Raw genomic sequence first — 19416 nt, forward strand, 5'->3', positions numbered from 1 at the left:
TATACATTATTCATTTAGCATAAGCATATCATTTAGGATATGTATTATGCGTTTTCTTGTTTCTCATAGACCTCGCTTAGGATATACATATGCATCCTCCATTTAGCCTATGCATTTCACATAGGCAAATTCTACATGCATTTTTCATAAAATATGGGCATTACCCTTAGATAGTATCATGCACATTCTCTAATAGGCATGATATCTTCATTAGCATAAAGCATGTGTATAAACATTTCATCATTTGTATTCTGAATTCCATATGATGTTTGCAATCTCTCTCTTTGTATTTATACATTATACTAACCCTTTTGCAGAAAAATGTAAATTATTGAACTTCTAAGACCGGGAATTTGATTTTCAATGCAACTTCAAGGATGTAATAGCTAGATGTTAATGATAATATTATATTTTCAAATGTATAAGCATGCGTGTCTTAGGAATGCTTGTTTTCATATCATTCTTCCTCTTTTATTGCCAAATGTCACAAATGGGAACACGAATGACACGTGCACCATTTCGTAAGAGGTAAATTAATCCTAAGTTGATGATTTACATCAATGGCCATAGTCAGGATGTAAACAAAACTTAGGATTTTTATCTTTTATAAAATAACATTTGATCCACACTGGATCCTCTTCAAAAATCATCATATCTTCAAATATCTCATTCTTTTATTAGTGTTTAACTTAAAATTGGCTCAAAATATATACCAATGGCCATAGTCAGGGTATATTGAGAGTTAAATTCATTTTAAACTCTATAAAAGCACAAAAATATATTTTATTCTTCACCTGAATTCAAATATAGATTATTATATAACACATTCAATGACCATAGTCAAGGATGTATTATATCTTCAATCTGGTTTTAATTCATTTAAAGAATGAAATAGCTTTTCAAAAATCCAAAATCAAAAATTTAAATTCATTCATCATTTAGATAGAATTGCATCATATTTCTAAATTCTTTTTCATAAAATCCAAGTAATTCTTTCCTTCATTTCTCAGATCAAATCCTATTTATAAATTCAAATTCAATTCTATTTCTCAAAAGGATTCAAGAATTCAATTTCAAAGTCCCATTTGACTTTGAAACTTCAGAATCATCTTGTATTTCAAATTCCAAATTCTATCTTAAATTTAAAATCCAATTTAACTTTGAAATTCATTTGTATATTCAAGATTCAATTTCTAAAACTCAAATTAAACTTGAAAGTTCTTGATTCATCTTCTGAATTTAACTCCAAATCCATTTTAGGATCCAGGATTCAACACTCATATTGGATCTCAGACTTCAGATCAAATTCCCCCTTTAGGATCCAGAGTCCAATTCCACTTTTGGATCTCAGACTTCAGATCCAATTCCCCTTTAGGATCTAGACTCCAATTTCACATTTGGATCTCAGACTTCAGATCCAATTCCATTTTAGGATCCAGAACCCAAATTTATATCGGATCTCAGATCTTAAATCCATTTTTAGATCCAATTTCATTCCCAATTCTAGATTTCGAATCCAATTCCCTTTTCAAATCTCATCTGAATTCCATAAATCCACATCTATTTTAGATCCAGTTTAAAGACCCAATTCCATTTCATTTCCAGATTCCAAATCTAAATCCACTTACAGATCATATCTGGATTTCTTAAATTCATTTCTACACCATTTAGATTTCTCAGATCCATTCTAAATTTAAGATTTCCAATTTCAAAATCTAAATTCAATTCTATCTCAAGTATTCATTTCCTTTCTTAAATTCAAGTTCAAATTCAAAGTTCATTTCCAACTTTGAAATTTCATTTCCTTTCATTTTCAAAAGCTTCAAGTCATTCTCAAAATCAAGATCTATTCTTCCAATTCTGAAGACTTAGAACTTCTCTAATCTATCTCAAGTTCTAAAGTTTAATTCAACCATTTCTTCACTCTTTTATCGAGTTCATCTCAGAATACTTGGAAATTTTCAAAACATCTTTCAAAAGGAGCATACATTTTTGCATTGCACAAGCATGATTCTTTGTGCATTTAAAGTTAGAATAAATTCTTAGATTATATTTAGGCAAAGCAAAAGGCATAGATTCGATCCTTGGTTCGATTACCCCTGGTAAAGGCGCCAGGAACGGTCGAACCTCGTACCGACGAGCGAATCCCGTCTCTCCATCTTCCCGCAACATTTTCAAAACGGAGGCAAGTAATTTTCTAAATATTTTCAAATAAAGGTCAAGTGAAAACCTGCAAAAGAGTTCCTCTTCTCTCTTCTTTTCTTTTCTTTTCTATTCTCTCTTTCTTTTCAGTCTTTTATTTCTTCTCCCTTCAAAAAGGAGGAGAATAGAGGTTAGAAAAAAAAAAAAAGAGAAGGAAGAGAGAGAAACCACAAGAGAGGAAAATTTTTGCGATGATCACAATCCTGACTATGGACATTGATGTAAATCATCAACTTAGAATTAATTTACCTCTTACGAAATGGTGCACGTGCCATTCGTGTTCCGATTTGTGAGATTTTGGAAAATGAAGGAAGAAACATGAAAATAAGCAATTTATGGCATTATTATGGTCATTCATTCTATCTAAAACATGAAATGTAAATTTTCTCATTTACACCTAATTTATTACAATTTTGAATTGCAAACATCAGAAATTTCTAGTCCAAGAGAGAAATTCAGCCTTTTTATATCTTCCTGCAAAAGAGAGTTAGCACAGGATATTGAATATTTAATAGACAAATGTTGTATTAAGAATTGATATATATCTATGTAGGCAATGTACATATATGAAAAATACAAATATATATGCATATATATAGGTATATACATATGTATATATATATATATATATATATATATATATATATATACGTGTACACACATATATATATATATATATAGAGAGAGAGAGAGAGATACATGTACATATATATATCCAAGCATGATATATATATATATATATATATATATATGCTCACATTCAATTTGTGTGATGTAAATGAATGACATTTGCTATGTTGAATGTGAAGGGACTGTGTAGGTGCAACAAGTGGGATGAGGATATGCAGCATAATGCACAACTGCTATATACATAGAATGAAGGAAATGCATCAATGAAGAATATACATCAGGTGGAAAAGAGAAAAAAAAACTGAGTTGTGCAGGGAATCTATATATATGCTGCAAAATATATATTAGAATGTTATAAGATTAAATGTAACAAGGTGATAGTGAGTGGTTAAGAAAGGTGAACGTTCCAATGAAGCCAAAATATCCTGCAACTTTTAGACTAAAAAAAAAAAATTTGTGGGAACATCACCATTTACCTTAAATGCAGAAAGCAACGCAACTGAAATAAACAGCATGTACCTTTTTAGAGTCGGCTGGCGAAACTTGCTCGGGTTGGCTAATGAGGCACTTGCCTTTGAAAATATCCTTTGCCCAATTCCTGGCTTACCATGACAACAGCAGGCGAACTTTGAAACTTCATACTGGAGCTAATTACTGATCTGTACATTTGTTTTGCTCTGATTTGCCGAGATACAAACTTTAGTCCAAAACACCTCCAATGGTCAGAAGTGTAACACCTGAGCCTTTATAAGCATTTATTCCTAAATAGATGCCATCAATTTTGAAGATAAATCCTACTAGATGGAGACCAAATAGAGAAGAATTGTGTGGATCTACAAAATCATCAGCAAGATACTGTGCAAGAGATATCATGCATGTGTAGGGGAGGCAATGATGATGCAGATGCAAATGGCATGCTTAAACCTTCAGCAGAATGCTTCCTCTAATGATGTGCCAATTTTGCATTGATATCTATAAAGGCAAGTAGATTTCTGCAAAATAATTGCACCAGCTGGAACACGTAGCATAGCAAAGCATACAACATTCTTTGGAATTCAATGTGCAAGAAATCAGAGCCGACGACATTGTTTAAGGTGAGATATGATACAGTGGAATGCAACGCAGGAAACAAAAATGAAGATGTCATACGATATACAGTGAAGGGATATGTAACTGGCTATACTAATGTGCAAAAGTAACAGGTAAGTGCTACATGGAAGATACAGATGTACTGGTAGGTAGGGGGTGAAACATATGTGACATGACCTATTAAGGCACTTCCAACCGACACATCAAACCAGTTTAATCCGCCATATCAGAATAATTTTCTATGTTATATCAGAATTACAAAATCTAATTCAGAAAATATCAGAACAGAAGAAAATGCAGCTTAATCATAAACAGTTATGGTTAGACTTGTGAAGAAGCCTTCTCTTCATGGATTGATAAAATGAACAGTGGAGAATACAATTATAAGATCTTTATTTTCAATGCCTTTTAGAATTTCGCAGAGGTAAATTCAAATGGTTAACAGTATCATGAAATGGAGTTTTGAAACTTCTATCAGATGCTAGAGAAAAGTTGTTCCCCAAATGATATATGAAGGATCATATTAAATTAAAACACCAGATACACATAAGTCGATGATCACACGTAAATAAAAAAAAAGAAAATAAATACCTCTGTGAATGTTGGCAATATGCTCGCGACGGAGGTGGGCTTAGGTTGCCTTTTTGAATTTGTCAATCCCCTACTTTAGATCACCTTGGTTACATAGACCATTGATTTAGGGAACAATATATTATTCTGTTAGACATAAAGCCTTTGAAAGCTGCATCGTTGGGAGTCCTGAAAGCATTTTATGACACTCCCATCCATCAATTACAGTATTATATGAGAAATCATTAGGAACACATCCTTACCTTTGCCATCTTATGTAAGTAGTTCTCTGCATCCACAACCTTTTGGGATTTTGCGTAAACCAAGAATCACAGCGTTATAGACAATTGATGGTGCTGAGCGAGATTTCTCCAGCAAGACCCAATCTAGTGCCAACGTGGGACCAGATGTCGGGTTTATCATGAAATCATCACCTGGCCTTGCAGTAGGTTAGGTCTGAGCCCCGTGCCTCCAACCGACCAATATGAGCAGGGTGATCGAGCTATTAAGGATTAAATCTGACACCAGATTGAATCTGACCATGGGCCTTATAAACAGACCAGACATCGATACTACAAGTCCAGATTATATACTAGTGTAGCCATTTATTTCGAAAGTGATTTGGTTGGAGTTTTACAACCAAGGATGACCAGATCAGATGACGAGACACAAAAAAATATGCAGGATTAAAAGAAAAAAAACCTAGATTTAGATCAAAATGAATACCACAAGTAAAAATGAAACGAAATACTAAAGCAAAAGGTAAAATTGGTTGATATTTTGAAATGATCTTTTTAAAACAATTATTTTCAATAAAACTTTGGAAAATCGTCAACCAAAAATATAAAAACCGACTTTCCACAAAGTGGTAAGTACGGGTCGAATCCTCAGGGAACAGGAATTAAACACAATATTTCTAGAAAATTTAATTTATTAATGACAAATGTCAATCTACAATTATAAAGTTAATACAATTACAAATAATCACTAAAAGAAAAGTAAACAAGCACTCAGTCTTCTGCTCCACACCAAGGGTATTTCCGTCTTTTCGCCAATTAGAGAATCTTCTCACTTAGACAATAACCCTGGAAACTAATATGCTTTTCAACCTAAAAATGCAGAAAAATACAAAGTTAGTATTCTATTCTAATAATGCAAACAATAACTAAAACTAATTCTACTTTTACGAAAAGAATAAAACAAATGCTATTTATCAAACAAAAATTAAATAAAATACTAAATTAATTCTAAAATTAACCAAATTAATTCTATTAATGCTGAATGATGATTATACAACTCCTAAAATGCAGAAACTACTGAAAACAAGTCTAAATTGCCGAAACTAAGAAAATTACGAAACTGCCCCTAACTAGTGTAAAATAGCATTCTGACAGGTTATCGGAAAACCACTGTTTGACAGGGAAAACGAGGTCCGATTTTCCCAAAATTTATTCTGTTCTGCAACTGACAGATTAAACAAACTGACAGTTTTTACAGAATTGAAAAACAGTATCTGGAACTCCATATATAAGCGTTTCAAATCTGGGAAAAATCAGGATATCGCAAGTCCTGTAATTTGAAATCCAGAAAAAGCAGTTTTCGCAAAACGCTTAAAAATCAGACCAAATCAACTCCGAATGAGCTGAAATTTGGTTTGAAGTCAAATAACACGTCAATAAAGTGAATAGAAGAATTTTTTTTGGAAAACACAGAAATTTTGCACAGAAAATACTGCTGGTGCGACAGGGCAAAAATCTGGTTTTTATTTGAGTGCACTATTCACTTTATGAATCTATTTTAACACTCTAAAAGACAAATCAAACCTAATGCAATCTAAATGACACTGTATAACAGTGTATATGCAGATGACTATTACGAATACGCTAAATGCACGGCGAACAAAGCACGATAAGCAAATTATGACTATAACTACGTTAACTAACAATGTAAATGCAACTATGCTAAACAATAAAATGTAATCTAACTACTAAGTTAACTAATATCTAACTATCATTCAAACCATCACAAAACACATTTCACACATACTAAACAAATACGATATACGTACACACACTTCTACACTAAAACTAAATTAGATAAATAAACTAATTAGTATAAAAATTAAAAGAAATAATACTAAATGAACTTACTTCACTAAAGAACAAAGGTTAGGGTTAGGGTTCACTCGGTTAACTCAACTAGGCTCGGTTTTGACTTGAGTAGGTTAGGATTGGGTTTGGATGAACTCGGAATGGATTAGGTAGGCTCGGTTGACTCACTAGGTTTAGACTAAGCTTTGACCCGAGTTAGGTCTAGGTCTTTGACTAGGCTTGACCAGGGTTGGGTCTTGGATTTAGGTTTATTAAGACTAGGGTGAACTCGGTTTAGAGTTGACCTAGTCAACTAGGGTTGGTTGGGTTTAGGTAGGCTTGAACCAAGTTTGAATCAACTAGGTTTGACTTAGATAGGTTAGGTAGACTAGGTTGACCTAACTTAGGTTAGGGTTGACTCCACTAAGCTTGATTAAGGTTGGGCTTTGGTCTTAGACTCGACCTAGGTGTGGTTTAGGATTTGACTTAGGCTAGGCTAGGTTTGACTAGACTCAAAGGGGGTGTAGACTAAAGGTTGACTCGACCTAGGCGCGGTTTGACTAGGTTAGGTCTAGACTAAAGTAGTAACCTCTTAATTAAGCTACAATTAATCCAAAGTTCACGATTTTAATGGAGAAGGTTGGGAAAATAAAGTAATAATGGTAAATGCTCAAACTTTGAAATAAATTGGATTCTCAAAAATCGCCCCACTTAATGAGGGGGTTACACTCCTTAATTGCTTTTAAAGCTCATTTTGGAAAAATGAAAAGTCCAATATAGAAATCCACGATTTTTGCTTTTCAAGATGGAATTGAATGCCTTTAATTCTTTATGGAAATCGTGGAGCCTAAATTAGAATTTTTATTGAAATTCAAAACACTTTCCAAAGTGAAAGAGTAACTCCTTCTTTAATGCATATGCCAAATTCAAATCCTCATTAAATGCCTCACATGATTTTTGAAGAACCTCCTATTTCCAAAAGCTTTCCAAATTTCAATTACTTTAATTACCCCCTTCTCAAAAATCTTCAACTTCTAAAAGTCCTACTTTCTAAATTAATGCACTTAAAGCTACCTAGGGAATAAAAGGACTTAAATAGAAAAATGAATTTTTAGGATTGAATGCTATCCTAATTCCCAAAACTAACTTAAATGACCCCTAAAAACGGCTAAGACACTAAACCCTAATACATTGAACCTAGACAACCTAATTACACCTACCTAATTGTAATTAATAATTAATAAAAAAAATTCGACCAAGAGCTCAAGGGGAGCTCTAATGGCTGCCGCCCCTCCTTGGGGAAGAAGAAGAAGAAAAAAAATAATACAAAAAAAATGATTAAACTAATTTCCAAACAAGTTGATAAAATAAGTTAAACTATGGTAAAAAGAACTCCTAAATACACAAATGCTAATAAGAACAGCACTATGCTGGAATTTATTAAAATCATAAAGAAAGAAAAATCGATTTTTGTATTTTTTTTCTCAATAGACCCATAACACAAAAACACAAAATGATTAAAACAAGTATTTAGGCAAATCCTAAAACAATGAAATGACTAACACCAATTTATGATACTGTTAACATAAAAAAAATTACAGCAACTACACGATTTACTAATCTCAACACCCACAATTAACGTAAATGCAAGATCGGCTAGAACAAATCTAGCCGATTTTTTTTTCTTCAAAAATGAAAGCAAACAAGACACACTCAAAGCCCACGAATACAATGAATCAAAATGACATTTTAAACTTTAATTTTTAGTAGAACAGACCCAAGAACACGTTGGAAACAAAAACCCCAAATCGGCTAGAAAAGCCTCTAGCCGATTTACAAATTTTTAGAGAAAAACGATGGAAAAACATCAATCAAATACGTAAGCAATGAAAGAAAACCTAATATAGCGTGCTGGCCTATGCACGAACTTTATTCTAAGGTTGAAAACGAAAAGAAACTAAGAAACACTCAGAAAATAAGAAAATCCAATCAACACTCAATTCGGTTTTAGCTAGAAGAGAAGGAAGAAGAAGACCTACCTTTTGGAAGATCCGACGACCGGGGGGATGAAGAAGAGCGGACCGTGGCTGGAGATGGACGTCCTAAACAGTTCGAGAATGCTGTACTTCACCAAAAACGACACCTTTTGCAGCTGCTACATGTTGGAGATCCACCGACGATGGAATGTGAGCCGATTCTCGATCGGAGGGTGTAGAAAGCCGGATGGAGGTAGGGCCGGCTCACCTTGGTGGTGTGTTGCGCACTCCCGCCCAAGGTTAATGATCTCCACCTCTGCTACACCTGCAAAAATACAGAAAATTGGTGAATACTACAGCAAGGAACAAGAAAGAAATAAAAAGAAGAAAAAAAGGGGTCGAGATATGCTTGGAAACCAAGCATAGGCCGGTCTTCAATGGCCAAAACGTTGGGGAAGATGGGGAGGAAGGAGCTGCTGCTGTATAGTCACTGTAGGGGGCGTCCAAACACAGCCAAAGATGCCTAGGGTTCTTGAAAAAAAACTATTTATAGTTTTGACCTTTTTCAAAAAGAGTGTTAAAAAATAAAATATTGCTAGGCGCCACTTTCTGGGGGGTTTTCAGAAAAACTTTTTGAAATGGATATGGATAGGCGTGTGGGTTGGGTTTTGGGCTTTCTAAGAGTTGATCCAAGGTCCAATTGACCTAATTGGGTCAGATATGGATCCGATCCACCTCGAAATCTATGCCCAAACACTGAAATAGCCATAACTCTCTCATTTTAACTCCAATTTTTCTGAAATTCGAACCATAGCCCCTTACTATCACAACACATCTAAACATGGGTTTAAAACCTTAAACTTGATACAAAATGCATGCAAAACTTGTTTACATGATATGCATTTCATGCATCATCAAATACCCCCATGCTTGAATGTTTGTTAGTCCCTTAACAAACCCTAATTATGATATGCAACGAAGACAAGAAATGCTAAGCATGAATGCATAATACTAACTCACTTTCGTAGGAATCACGGTTGCATTTAACGTATGCAACAAGCCCTTTAAACCCCTAGCTTACACTAGTGGACGAGTAAGGTCTCGTGAGGGTTTGCAGAGATGCTACCCACAAACATCAATGAAGTGCGAGGATGATTTTTCAAAAATATTAGGCTCTTAAGAATGCAGTTGTAATAAATATTTCATGTAATTGACATTCTCAAAACAAGTTTAAAAATCTCATGCCACCACAGTAAAAATTCTTTTTCTTCCCTTTTCTAATATTGTAGCTAGTTCATGATTTTTCTCTGAAAGTCAAGTATTCTCATGTTTTACTCATTTATTCTCACTTGTATATTTTCTGCATAGTAATACACATTTATGCCTAAGCAATGAAAAATTTCTCATTCAGCACATTCTTTTCTTTCATTTTCACTCTTTTTTCAACTTTTGATCTCTTGCGCATTCTTCTCATATGAGCACTATTTCGAATAGTCAGTTTTCGTGACCCGTGTAGCGAGCTTTGGGTCAGTGACTCCCAAGTCAGCCGACCTTAGGGCACTAGATACAGAGTATCCCTCGGACTTAATTGCTCGAGTCACTAGACCTTCTATTCTAATAATTTACGTATAGTCTACCTCTCGTCATGTTTAATGTCTCTATCTCTTAGGCTTTCTATGCAGTCCATGTAACAAGCTTTCGAACCGGTGGCTCCCAAACCAGCTGGCTTTGGGGCACCAGGTGTAAAACACCCTTCAGATTCTACTTACTCGAACTACAAAGGCCACAGATATCGACTTAGACAAGAAGATGATCTCCTTCGTTATCCTTTTCGTTAAGATACTCAAACACTTCATCTCGTGTCTGAGTTCCACTACTAGGATTCACGAAGACATCAACAACTAAATGTAGCTCTATTCTTTTAAACTCATTTTTCAAACACATCTTTCCATTGCTTATTTCTTTCAGAAAACATACTGTGCATACTTATACTAAAGTGATTCAAAATTTTCTAACAATCAAATACTATCTTTTCTTTGAATTTTCTCATGAATAACTACTCTATTTGACTCAGTTCAGAAAATAAAATTTTTATGGGGCTTAAAAATTTATAAACTGTTAGATTATGCCAAAAACAATCATATATGCTACACTTTGTTCTCAAATGCCTACTTTGATTACCAGTCATACAAAAAAAAAATTTGACATTTTTGTGTGCATGCATCTAAACCACCCCCCCATGCTTGCATGACACTGTCCCTAGTGGCATACAAAATGAATAAAAATGTAATGCAAATGCACACTAAAATACACTAACAAAAATATGGGAGAAAGGATAGATACAACCTGATTTGCTCTGAGCTTCTGAAGTTGATTTTCATCTGATCCTTGAATTCTTTGAAAGCTCTTCTCTGTACCTGGTAATTGATATACTAAATGTTAAATTCATCCTGCATACATCAAAACACAAGTTAGCACATGTGAATTGAAATACTGAATAAAGAAAAACACTGAAATGAAAAATAAATAATGTACATATGATACATCCCTCTGGTCGAATCCTCATGCCTTCGTGAGATGTACTATCTCACACTCACCATCCTGCAAGGCATTTGAAATGAATGGCTTCAGTCTTTGCCCATTTACCTTGAATGTACCTTGGGTCATAGGATCGAATAATGTCACTGCTCCATGGGGAAATACTTCTTTCACAATGTATGGACCTGTCCATCTCGATCTTAACTTCCCTGGGAATAAATATAAACGAGAATTGTATAGCCACACTTTCTGATCTGGCTCAAACACTTTTCTGACAATATGCTTATCATGAAATGCTTTTGTGCGAGCTTTGTATAATTTGGCATTCTCATATGCATCATTCCTGAGTTCCTCTAATTCTGAGAGCTGCAGTGCTCTCTCTTTGCCAGCCTGGGTGAGGTCAAAATTCAATTTCTTGATAGCCCAGTACGCTCTATGCTCTAGCTCGACAGGAAGATGGCATGCTTTCCCGAATACAAGGCGATACGGGGACATGCCAATGGGAGTCTTAAATGGAGTTCTATATGCCCAAAGTGCATCATCTAAGCGCTGGGACCAATCCTTGCGGTCCGGACGAACTGTCTTTTCTAAAATTCGCTTAATCTCCCTATTGGACACTTCAACCTGTCCACTAGTCTGCGGATGATATGGAGTGGTGAATCTATGATTGACAGAATATCTTCTCAACAGAGAAGCTATCTGTATATTCCTAAAATGCTTGCCACCATCGCTAATCATCGCACGTGGCACCCCAAAACGACTGAAAATGTTGTGCTTAATGAACTTAAGCACTACTCTGTGATCGTTGGTCTTGGTTGCCACAGCCTCGACCCACTTGGACACATAATCAATCGCCACCAGAATGTATAAATTTCCGAAGGAAGGCGGAAATGGTCCCATAAAATCAATGCCCCAAACATCAAAAATCTCGACTATCAAAATCGGAAGCAAGGGCATCATGTCCCTCTTGGACATGTTCCCAATCTGCTGACATCGCAGGCATCGCCTACAGAACTCATGAGCATCCCTGTGGAGTGTGGGCCAATAAAATCCTGACTGCAAAACTTTTGCAGCGGTCTTCCTACTACTAAAATGCCCTCCACAGGCTAATGAATGGGAAAACTTCAAAATGGACTGGTACTCCTCCTCCGGAACACATCTCCTAATGATCTGGTCAGCACAGTATTTGAACAACTCTGGTTCATCCCAATAATAGTGCCTTACCTGAGATAAGAATCTCTCACGCTCATTCTTGTTCCAATGCTAAGGTATCTGCCTTGAAACCAGATAGTTCACAATATCTGCAAACCAGGGTAATTGCGATGTACTGACTGACATGATTTGCTTGTCGGGGAAAGAATCACTGATCGGCCTCTGATCCTGCGTGGTCTCCACGATCAGTCTGGAAAGATGGTCTGCTACTACATTCTCGCTTCCCTTCTTATCTCGAATCTCGAGATTAAACTCCTGTAGTAGTAGGACCCAACGAATCAATCTCGGTTTGGTGTTTTTCTTATTCAACAAATATTTCAATGCAGAATGGTCGGAATAGACAACCACCTTCGAACCGAGTAAATAGGACCTGAATTTATCCAATGCAAAAACTACCGCAAGTAGCTCCTTCTCTGTCGTAGTATAATTCATCTGAGCATCAGACAGAGTTCTACTCGCATAGTAGATCACATAGGGCTTCCTATCAATGCGTTGTCCTAAAATGACCCCCATAGCATAATCAGATGCATCGCACATAATTTCAAATGGGAGAGTCCAATCTGGAGGTCTCAAAATAGGTGCAGTAATCAAGGCCTCTTTGAGAATCTCAAAGGCCTTCATACAATCCTCACCGAAAACAAAGGGCTGGTCTTTCTTTAATAACGTGCAAAGCGGTCGAGAGATTTTGCTGAAATCTTTTATGAACCGCCTGTAAAAACCCGCATGCCCTAAAAATGATCGAATCTGCCTCACAGAGGTGGGTGGAGTCAAACGAGAAATGGATTTCACCTTCGCTCTGTCAACCTCAATACCACGCTTGACACAATATGTCCTAGCACAATCCCCTCCTGGACCATAAAATGGCTCTTTTCCCAACTCAGGACGAGATTGGTCTCCACACACCTACTCAGTACTCAAGCAAGTTTTTGGAGGCAATCTTCAAAAGAAGAGCCATACACTGAAAAGTCATCCATAAAAACTTCCATCACATCATCAATCATGTCCGAGAAGATAGCAAGCATGCACCTCTGAAAAGTAGCCGGGGCATTACAGAGCCCAAAAGGCATACGTCTAAATGCGAAGGTGCCATAAGGACATGTAAATGTGGACTTCTCCTGGTCATCAGGATGGACAACTACCTGATTGTATCCTGAATATCCGTCTAGAAAGCAGTAGTAGCTCTGCCCTGCGAGTCTCTCTAAGATCTGATCAATGAATGGCAATGGGAAATGATCTTTCCTAGTTGCCACATTCAGTTTCCTATAATCGATGCAGACTCGCCATCCTGTAGTGGTCCTCATCGGAATTCTCTCACCCTTCTCGTTCTCAACCACAGTGAGTCCTGACTTCTTCGACACAACCTGAATCGGACTGACCCACTGGCCATCAGAAATAGGGTAAATGATTCTGGCATCCAACCACTTCACCACCTCTTTCTTCACCACTTCCTTCATGTTGGGATTTAGTCTTCTCTGCATATCCCTAAATGGATTGACTTCCTCATCACAATGGATCTTATGCATGCAGAATGAAGGATCAATCCCCTTCAGATCAGCAACTCCCCAGCCAATCGCTGCCTTGTGCTCTCGAAGAATAGTCAGCAATCTCTGTTCCTGCTCCTCAGTGAGCAAAGACGAGATGATCACAGGCAGAGTCTCCTCATCTCCGAGATATGCATACTTGAGTGAATCCGGTAAGGGTTTCAGCTCAAGTTTCGGAGGTGACTCGATCGACGATTTGGTGGGGGTCTCCGCAAGTGGTGGAAGAGGCTCCCTGATAGCTCCCCAAGGTGGTCTCTCTGACGACACTCTAGACACATCTACACTATCTATACCGCTATTCTTCTCTATATGGTACAAATCTAAAGAATCCTCAGTAATGTACAACTCGGGCTGCTCCTCCACTAACTCCTGTGCAATGTCTACATGAAAGCAGTCCATGTCTCCTACTGGTCCCATCGCGGCATTGAAAATATTCAGCTTGACCTTTCGATTGCCGAATGAGAGATCCATGGCTCCGGTTCTACAGATGATGCACGCATTGGCAGTCGCCAAGAATGGTCTGCCTAAAATGATCGGAGTCTGGTGCTGGCTGTCTACTCCTTCCATATCAAGAATAATGAAATCGACTGAAAAATAAAAGTCATCCACCTTAACTAGCACGTCCTCCAAGACACCTCTCGGTACCTTGATGGAACGATCTGCCAGCTGCAGTGTAATCGGAGTCGATCTCATCTCTCCTAGCCTGAAAGAATCAAAGAAATATTCGGGCAGAATGTTCACGCTTGCTCCAAGATCGAGCAATGCGCGTTCTATCCGGATGTTCCCTATAGTACATGCAATGATAGGGGCTCCAGGGTCCTTGAGCTTTGGTGGTGTCTGATGTTGAAGTACTGAACTCACCTGCTCAGTCAGATGGACCCTGTTAGGAACTCGCTCTCTAGATTTACGCTTTTGCGTACATAGTTCCTTCAGGAATTTGGCATATGCTGGCACCTGCTGAATAGCATCGAGCAAGGGTAGGTTGATCTGCACATGCTTGAAGATGTCAAGCATGTCCTGAATCTTCGCACCTTGCTTTCCTCTATATCCAGGAGACTCTAATGCTTTGGGATAGGGTGGTGGGGGAATATACTCTGCTGGCTCCTCCTCTTTGTGAGAAGGCTCACTCCTATCCTTCTTCTTCTCTGAGGGTGAAGATGATGATGGGGATGGGGATGATGGCTGACCCGACGTAGGTGAAACACTGGTCTCTGGCTCCTCTATCCTCTCTCTACTCTCTTGCTCTTTGCTCTCGACATGATACTCACGTCCACTCCTCAAGGCCATAACTGATTTAGCCTGCTGCTGTGTCTCAGTATGAAATAGGCCTCCAGTCATCTGGTCCTTACCCTTCGGGTTCATGACAGCCTGACTCGGCAATGTACCCTCGGGTCTCCTACTAATAGCCTCAGCTAACTGTCCCATTTGCGATTCTAACTTCGCAATGGACTGCGTATGCGAGCTCAAAATCTGGCTACACTTCTCGAAGGCATTCTGATTAGAGGTTTTCACCTCTTGGAATGCCTGGAGAAGTCTCTCCTCAAAAGATGTCTACGGAGCAGACTCTTGCTGAATCGGGGGAGTGACAGAAGAAGTAGAAGACTGAGAATAGTTCAGTCTTTGAAATGACTGAGTAAAAGATGGCTGCCGAACTGGCTGAGAGGAAGTAGGCATCTGCATGGAAGACTGTGGATTCTTCCATGAAAAATTGGGATGGTTACGCCAACCCGGATTATATGTCGATGAAAATGGGTTATTCGGCGGTCTGACGTAACCCTAAGCTACCTGAACTTGTTCTTGAACAAATTCAGGGTACTGAGCTGCCGAAGGGCACTCAGTGATCTCGTGTGCCGGACTGGCACAAAGAGTACACACCTGCTGTGTAGTGGATGGTTCTGAGAGAAGCTGGTCCAGCTTCTGAGCAATCATGTCTACCTTGCACTGTAGTGCAATAGATGGACCAACTTCAAGAACACCAGCTTTCTTCTGAATGCTGGGTGTGGCTCTATCAGATTGAGAGCTCGAAGCATGGTGGAGTGAATTCTCGACCAATGTATCAAATAGCCTCCACGCTTCGTCCTCGCTCTTCAGCATGAATGTCCCTCCACATGAAGAGTCGATCATCTGACGATTATTGTCAGATAATCCATCATAGAAGCTCTGCACCAGTTGCCATTTCGGCACCTGATGATGGGGACATTTCCTGAGGAGATCCTTCATTCTCTCCCAGGTCTCATGAAAGCGCTCACCATCTAGCTCTGAAAAGCTAGTGATGGCTCTACGATATTGGTTCGTACGACCAATGGGAAAATATTTCCGAAGAAACTCCTGTTGCAATTGATCCCATGACTCTATTTCTACAGAATCTAAGGACTTTAGCCAATACTTGGCTTTGTCCTTCAATGAAAAGGGGAATAGAGTCAACCTTAAAGCATCAACATCGAAATTTTGTATCTTAACAGTAGAACAGATTTCGAGGAATTCATCTAAATGTTGGTAGGGATCCTCATGACTAAGGCCATAAAAGGATGGAAGCATCTGAATAATGCTGGCCTTAATCTCATAATGTGGCGCTCCTACATCGGGTCTCCGAATGCAGGATGCCTGAACATAGTCTGTGGGAATGAAGTATTCCCGCAGAGGGCGTGAAAGAACAGGGGGTGGAGGTGGAGGATCCATGTCAGCCATTGTTGCCGAACTTCGATGAGAATGTAAAATTCTCTCTGGGTTGTCAACAAATGGGTGTAATGGGGTTCCTAGACCTCGACGACCCTGCATACACTGGTACTAAGACCAGATGTAAGCAAAACAACCTAAATCTAAAAAAAATTAACTAACACAGGTACTAAATAAAAATAACACAAACTAAACAACTACTAAACAAATATGCTAAACTAATTATGTTAGAATGATCTAACTAAGTAAATGAAATAACAAATTAAACTACTCTAAAGTACTGAAAAGATAAATACAAGAAATCACAAACTAAGTTTTTCTAAAACCCACCTGTCTAATCGCTCCTTGCAGAATGAATTTCAAGTGAATCCTAGAAAGAACAGAACGTGAATCCTATATTTACTAACTATGTTAATCCTATATTCACTTACTAATCCTACTAACTAAAAATAAAACAACTAATTAGCTAACTAAAACAAATTAATAAATCAAACTCTAAGAAATAAAGTAATTAATTCGCCGTTCCCCGGCAATGGCGCCAAAATTTGTTGATATTTTGAAATGATCTTTTTAAAACAATTATTTTCAATAAAACTTTGGAAAATCGTCAACCAAAAATATAAAAACCGACTTTCCACAAAGTGGTAAGTACGGGTCGAATCCTCAGGGAACAGGAATTAAACACAATATTTCTAGAAAATTTAATTTATTAATGACAAATGTCAATCTACAATTATAAAGTTAATACAATTACAAATAATCACTAAAAGAAAAGTAAACAAGCACTCAGTCTTCTGCTCCACACCAAGGGTATTTCCGTCTTTTCGCCAATTAGAGAATCTTCTCACTTAGACAATAACCCTGGAAACTAATATGCTTTTCAACCTAAAAATGCAGAAAAATACAAAGTTAGTATTCTATTCTAATAATGCAAACAATAACTAAAACTAATTCTACTTTTACGAAAAGAATAAAACAAATGCTATTTATCAAACAAAAATTAAATAAAATACTAAATTAATTCTAAAATTAACCAAATTAATTCTACTAATGCTGAATAATGATTATACAACTCCTAAAATGCAGAAACTACTGAAAATAAGTCTAAATTGCCGAAACTAAGAAAATTACGAAACTGCCCCTAACTAGTGTAAAATAGCATTCTGATAGGTTATCGGAAAACCACTGTTTGACAGGGCAAACGAGGTCCGATTTTCCCAAAATTTATTCTGTTCTGCAACTGACAGATTAAACAAACTGACAGTTTTTACAGAATTGAAACACAGTATCTGTAACTCCAGATATAAGCGTTTCAAATCTGGGAAAAATCAGGATATCGCAAGTCCTGTAATTTGAAATCCAGAAAAAGCAGTTTTCGCAAAACGCTTAAAAATCAGACCAAATCAACTCCGAATGAGATGAAATTTGGTCTGAAGTCAAATAACACGTCAATAAAGTGAATAGAAGATTTTTTTTGGGAAAACACAGAAATTTTGCACAGAAAATACTGCTGGTGCGACAGGGCAAAAATCTGGTTTTTATTTGAGTGCACTATTCACTTTATGAATCTATTTTAACACTCTAAAAGACAAATCAAACCTAATGCAATCTAAATGACACTGTATAACAGTGTATATGCAGATGACTATTACGAATACGCTAAATGCACGACGAACAAAGCACGATAAGCAAATTATGACTATAACTACGTTAACTAACAATGTAAATGCAACTATGCTAAACAATAAAATGTAATCTAACTACTAAGTTAACTAATATCTAACTATCATTCAAACCATCACAAAACACATTTCACACATACTAAACAAATACGATATACGTACACACACTTCTACACTAAAACTAAATTAGATAAATAAACTAATTAGTATAAAAATCAAAAGAAATAATACTAAATGAACTTACTTCACTAAAGAACAAAGGTTAGGGTTAGGGTTAGGGTTCACTCGGTTAACTCAACTAGGCTCGGTTTTGACTTGAGTAGGTTAGGATTGGGTTTGGATGAACTCGGAATGGATTAGGTAGGCTCGGTTGACTCACTAGGTTTAGACTAAGCTTTGACCCGAGTTAGGTCTAGGTCTTTGACTAGGCTTGACCAGGGTTGGGTCTTGGATTTAGGTTTATTAAGACTAGGGTGATCTCGGTTTAGAGTTGACCTAGTCAACTAGGGTTGGTTGGGTTTAGGTAGGCTTGAACCAAGTTTGAATCAACTAGGTTTGACTTAGATAGGTTAGGTAGACTAGGTTGACCTAACTTAGGTTAGGGTTGACTCCACTAAGCTTGATTAAGGTTGGGATTTGGTCTTAGACTCGACCTAGGTGTGGTTTAGGCTTTGACTTAGGCTAGGCTAGGTTTGACTAGACTCAAAGGGGGTGTAGACTAAAGGTTGACTCGACCTAGGCGCGGTTTGACTAGGTTAGGTCTAGACTAAAGTAGTAACCTCTTAATTAAGCTACAATTAATCCAAAGTTCACGATTTTAATGGAGAAGGTTGGGAAAATAAAGTAATAATGGTAAATGCTCAAACTTTGAAATAAATTGGATTCTCAAAAATCGCCCCACTTAATGAGGGGGTTACACTCCTTAATTGCTTTTAAAGCTCATTTTGGAAAAATGAAAAGTCCAATACAGAAATCCACGATTTTTGCTTTTCAAGATGGAATTGAATGCCTTTAATTCTTTATGGAAATCGTGGAGCCTAAATTAGAATTTTTATTGAAATTCAAAACACTTTCCAAAGTGAAAGAGTAACTCCTTCTTTAATGCATATGCCAAATTCAAATCCTCATTAAATGCCTCACACGATTTTTGAAGAACCTCCTATTTCCAAAAGCTTTCCAAATTTCAATTACTTTAATTACCCCCTTCTCA

General features: G+C 37.1%; 1 non-coding gene across 1 annotated transcript; it reads left to right on the plus strand.

Moving 5' to 3' along the window:
• The first annotated feature begins 16030 nt into the window (after window positions 1-16030).
• Window positions 16031-16133, plus strand: LOC149830016 (small nucleolar RNA R71). The gene has a single exon (XR_016433993.1). It is a non-coding gene; the product is annotated as a small nucleolar RNA R71 (small nucleolar RNA).
• The last annotated feature ends 3283 nt before the right edge of the window (window positions 16134-19416 follow it).

The sequence above is a fragment of the Nuphar pumila genome, chromosome 8 (genome assembly GCF_984573655.1).
Source record: "Nuphar pumila chromosome 8, dmNupPumi1.hap1.1, whole genome shotgun sequence".
In the NCBI taxonomy this organism is placed as follows: domain Eukaryota; kingdom Viridiplantae; phylum Streptophyta; class Magnoliopsida; order Nymphaeales; family Nymphaeaceae; genus Nuphar; species Nuphar pumila.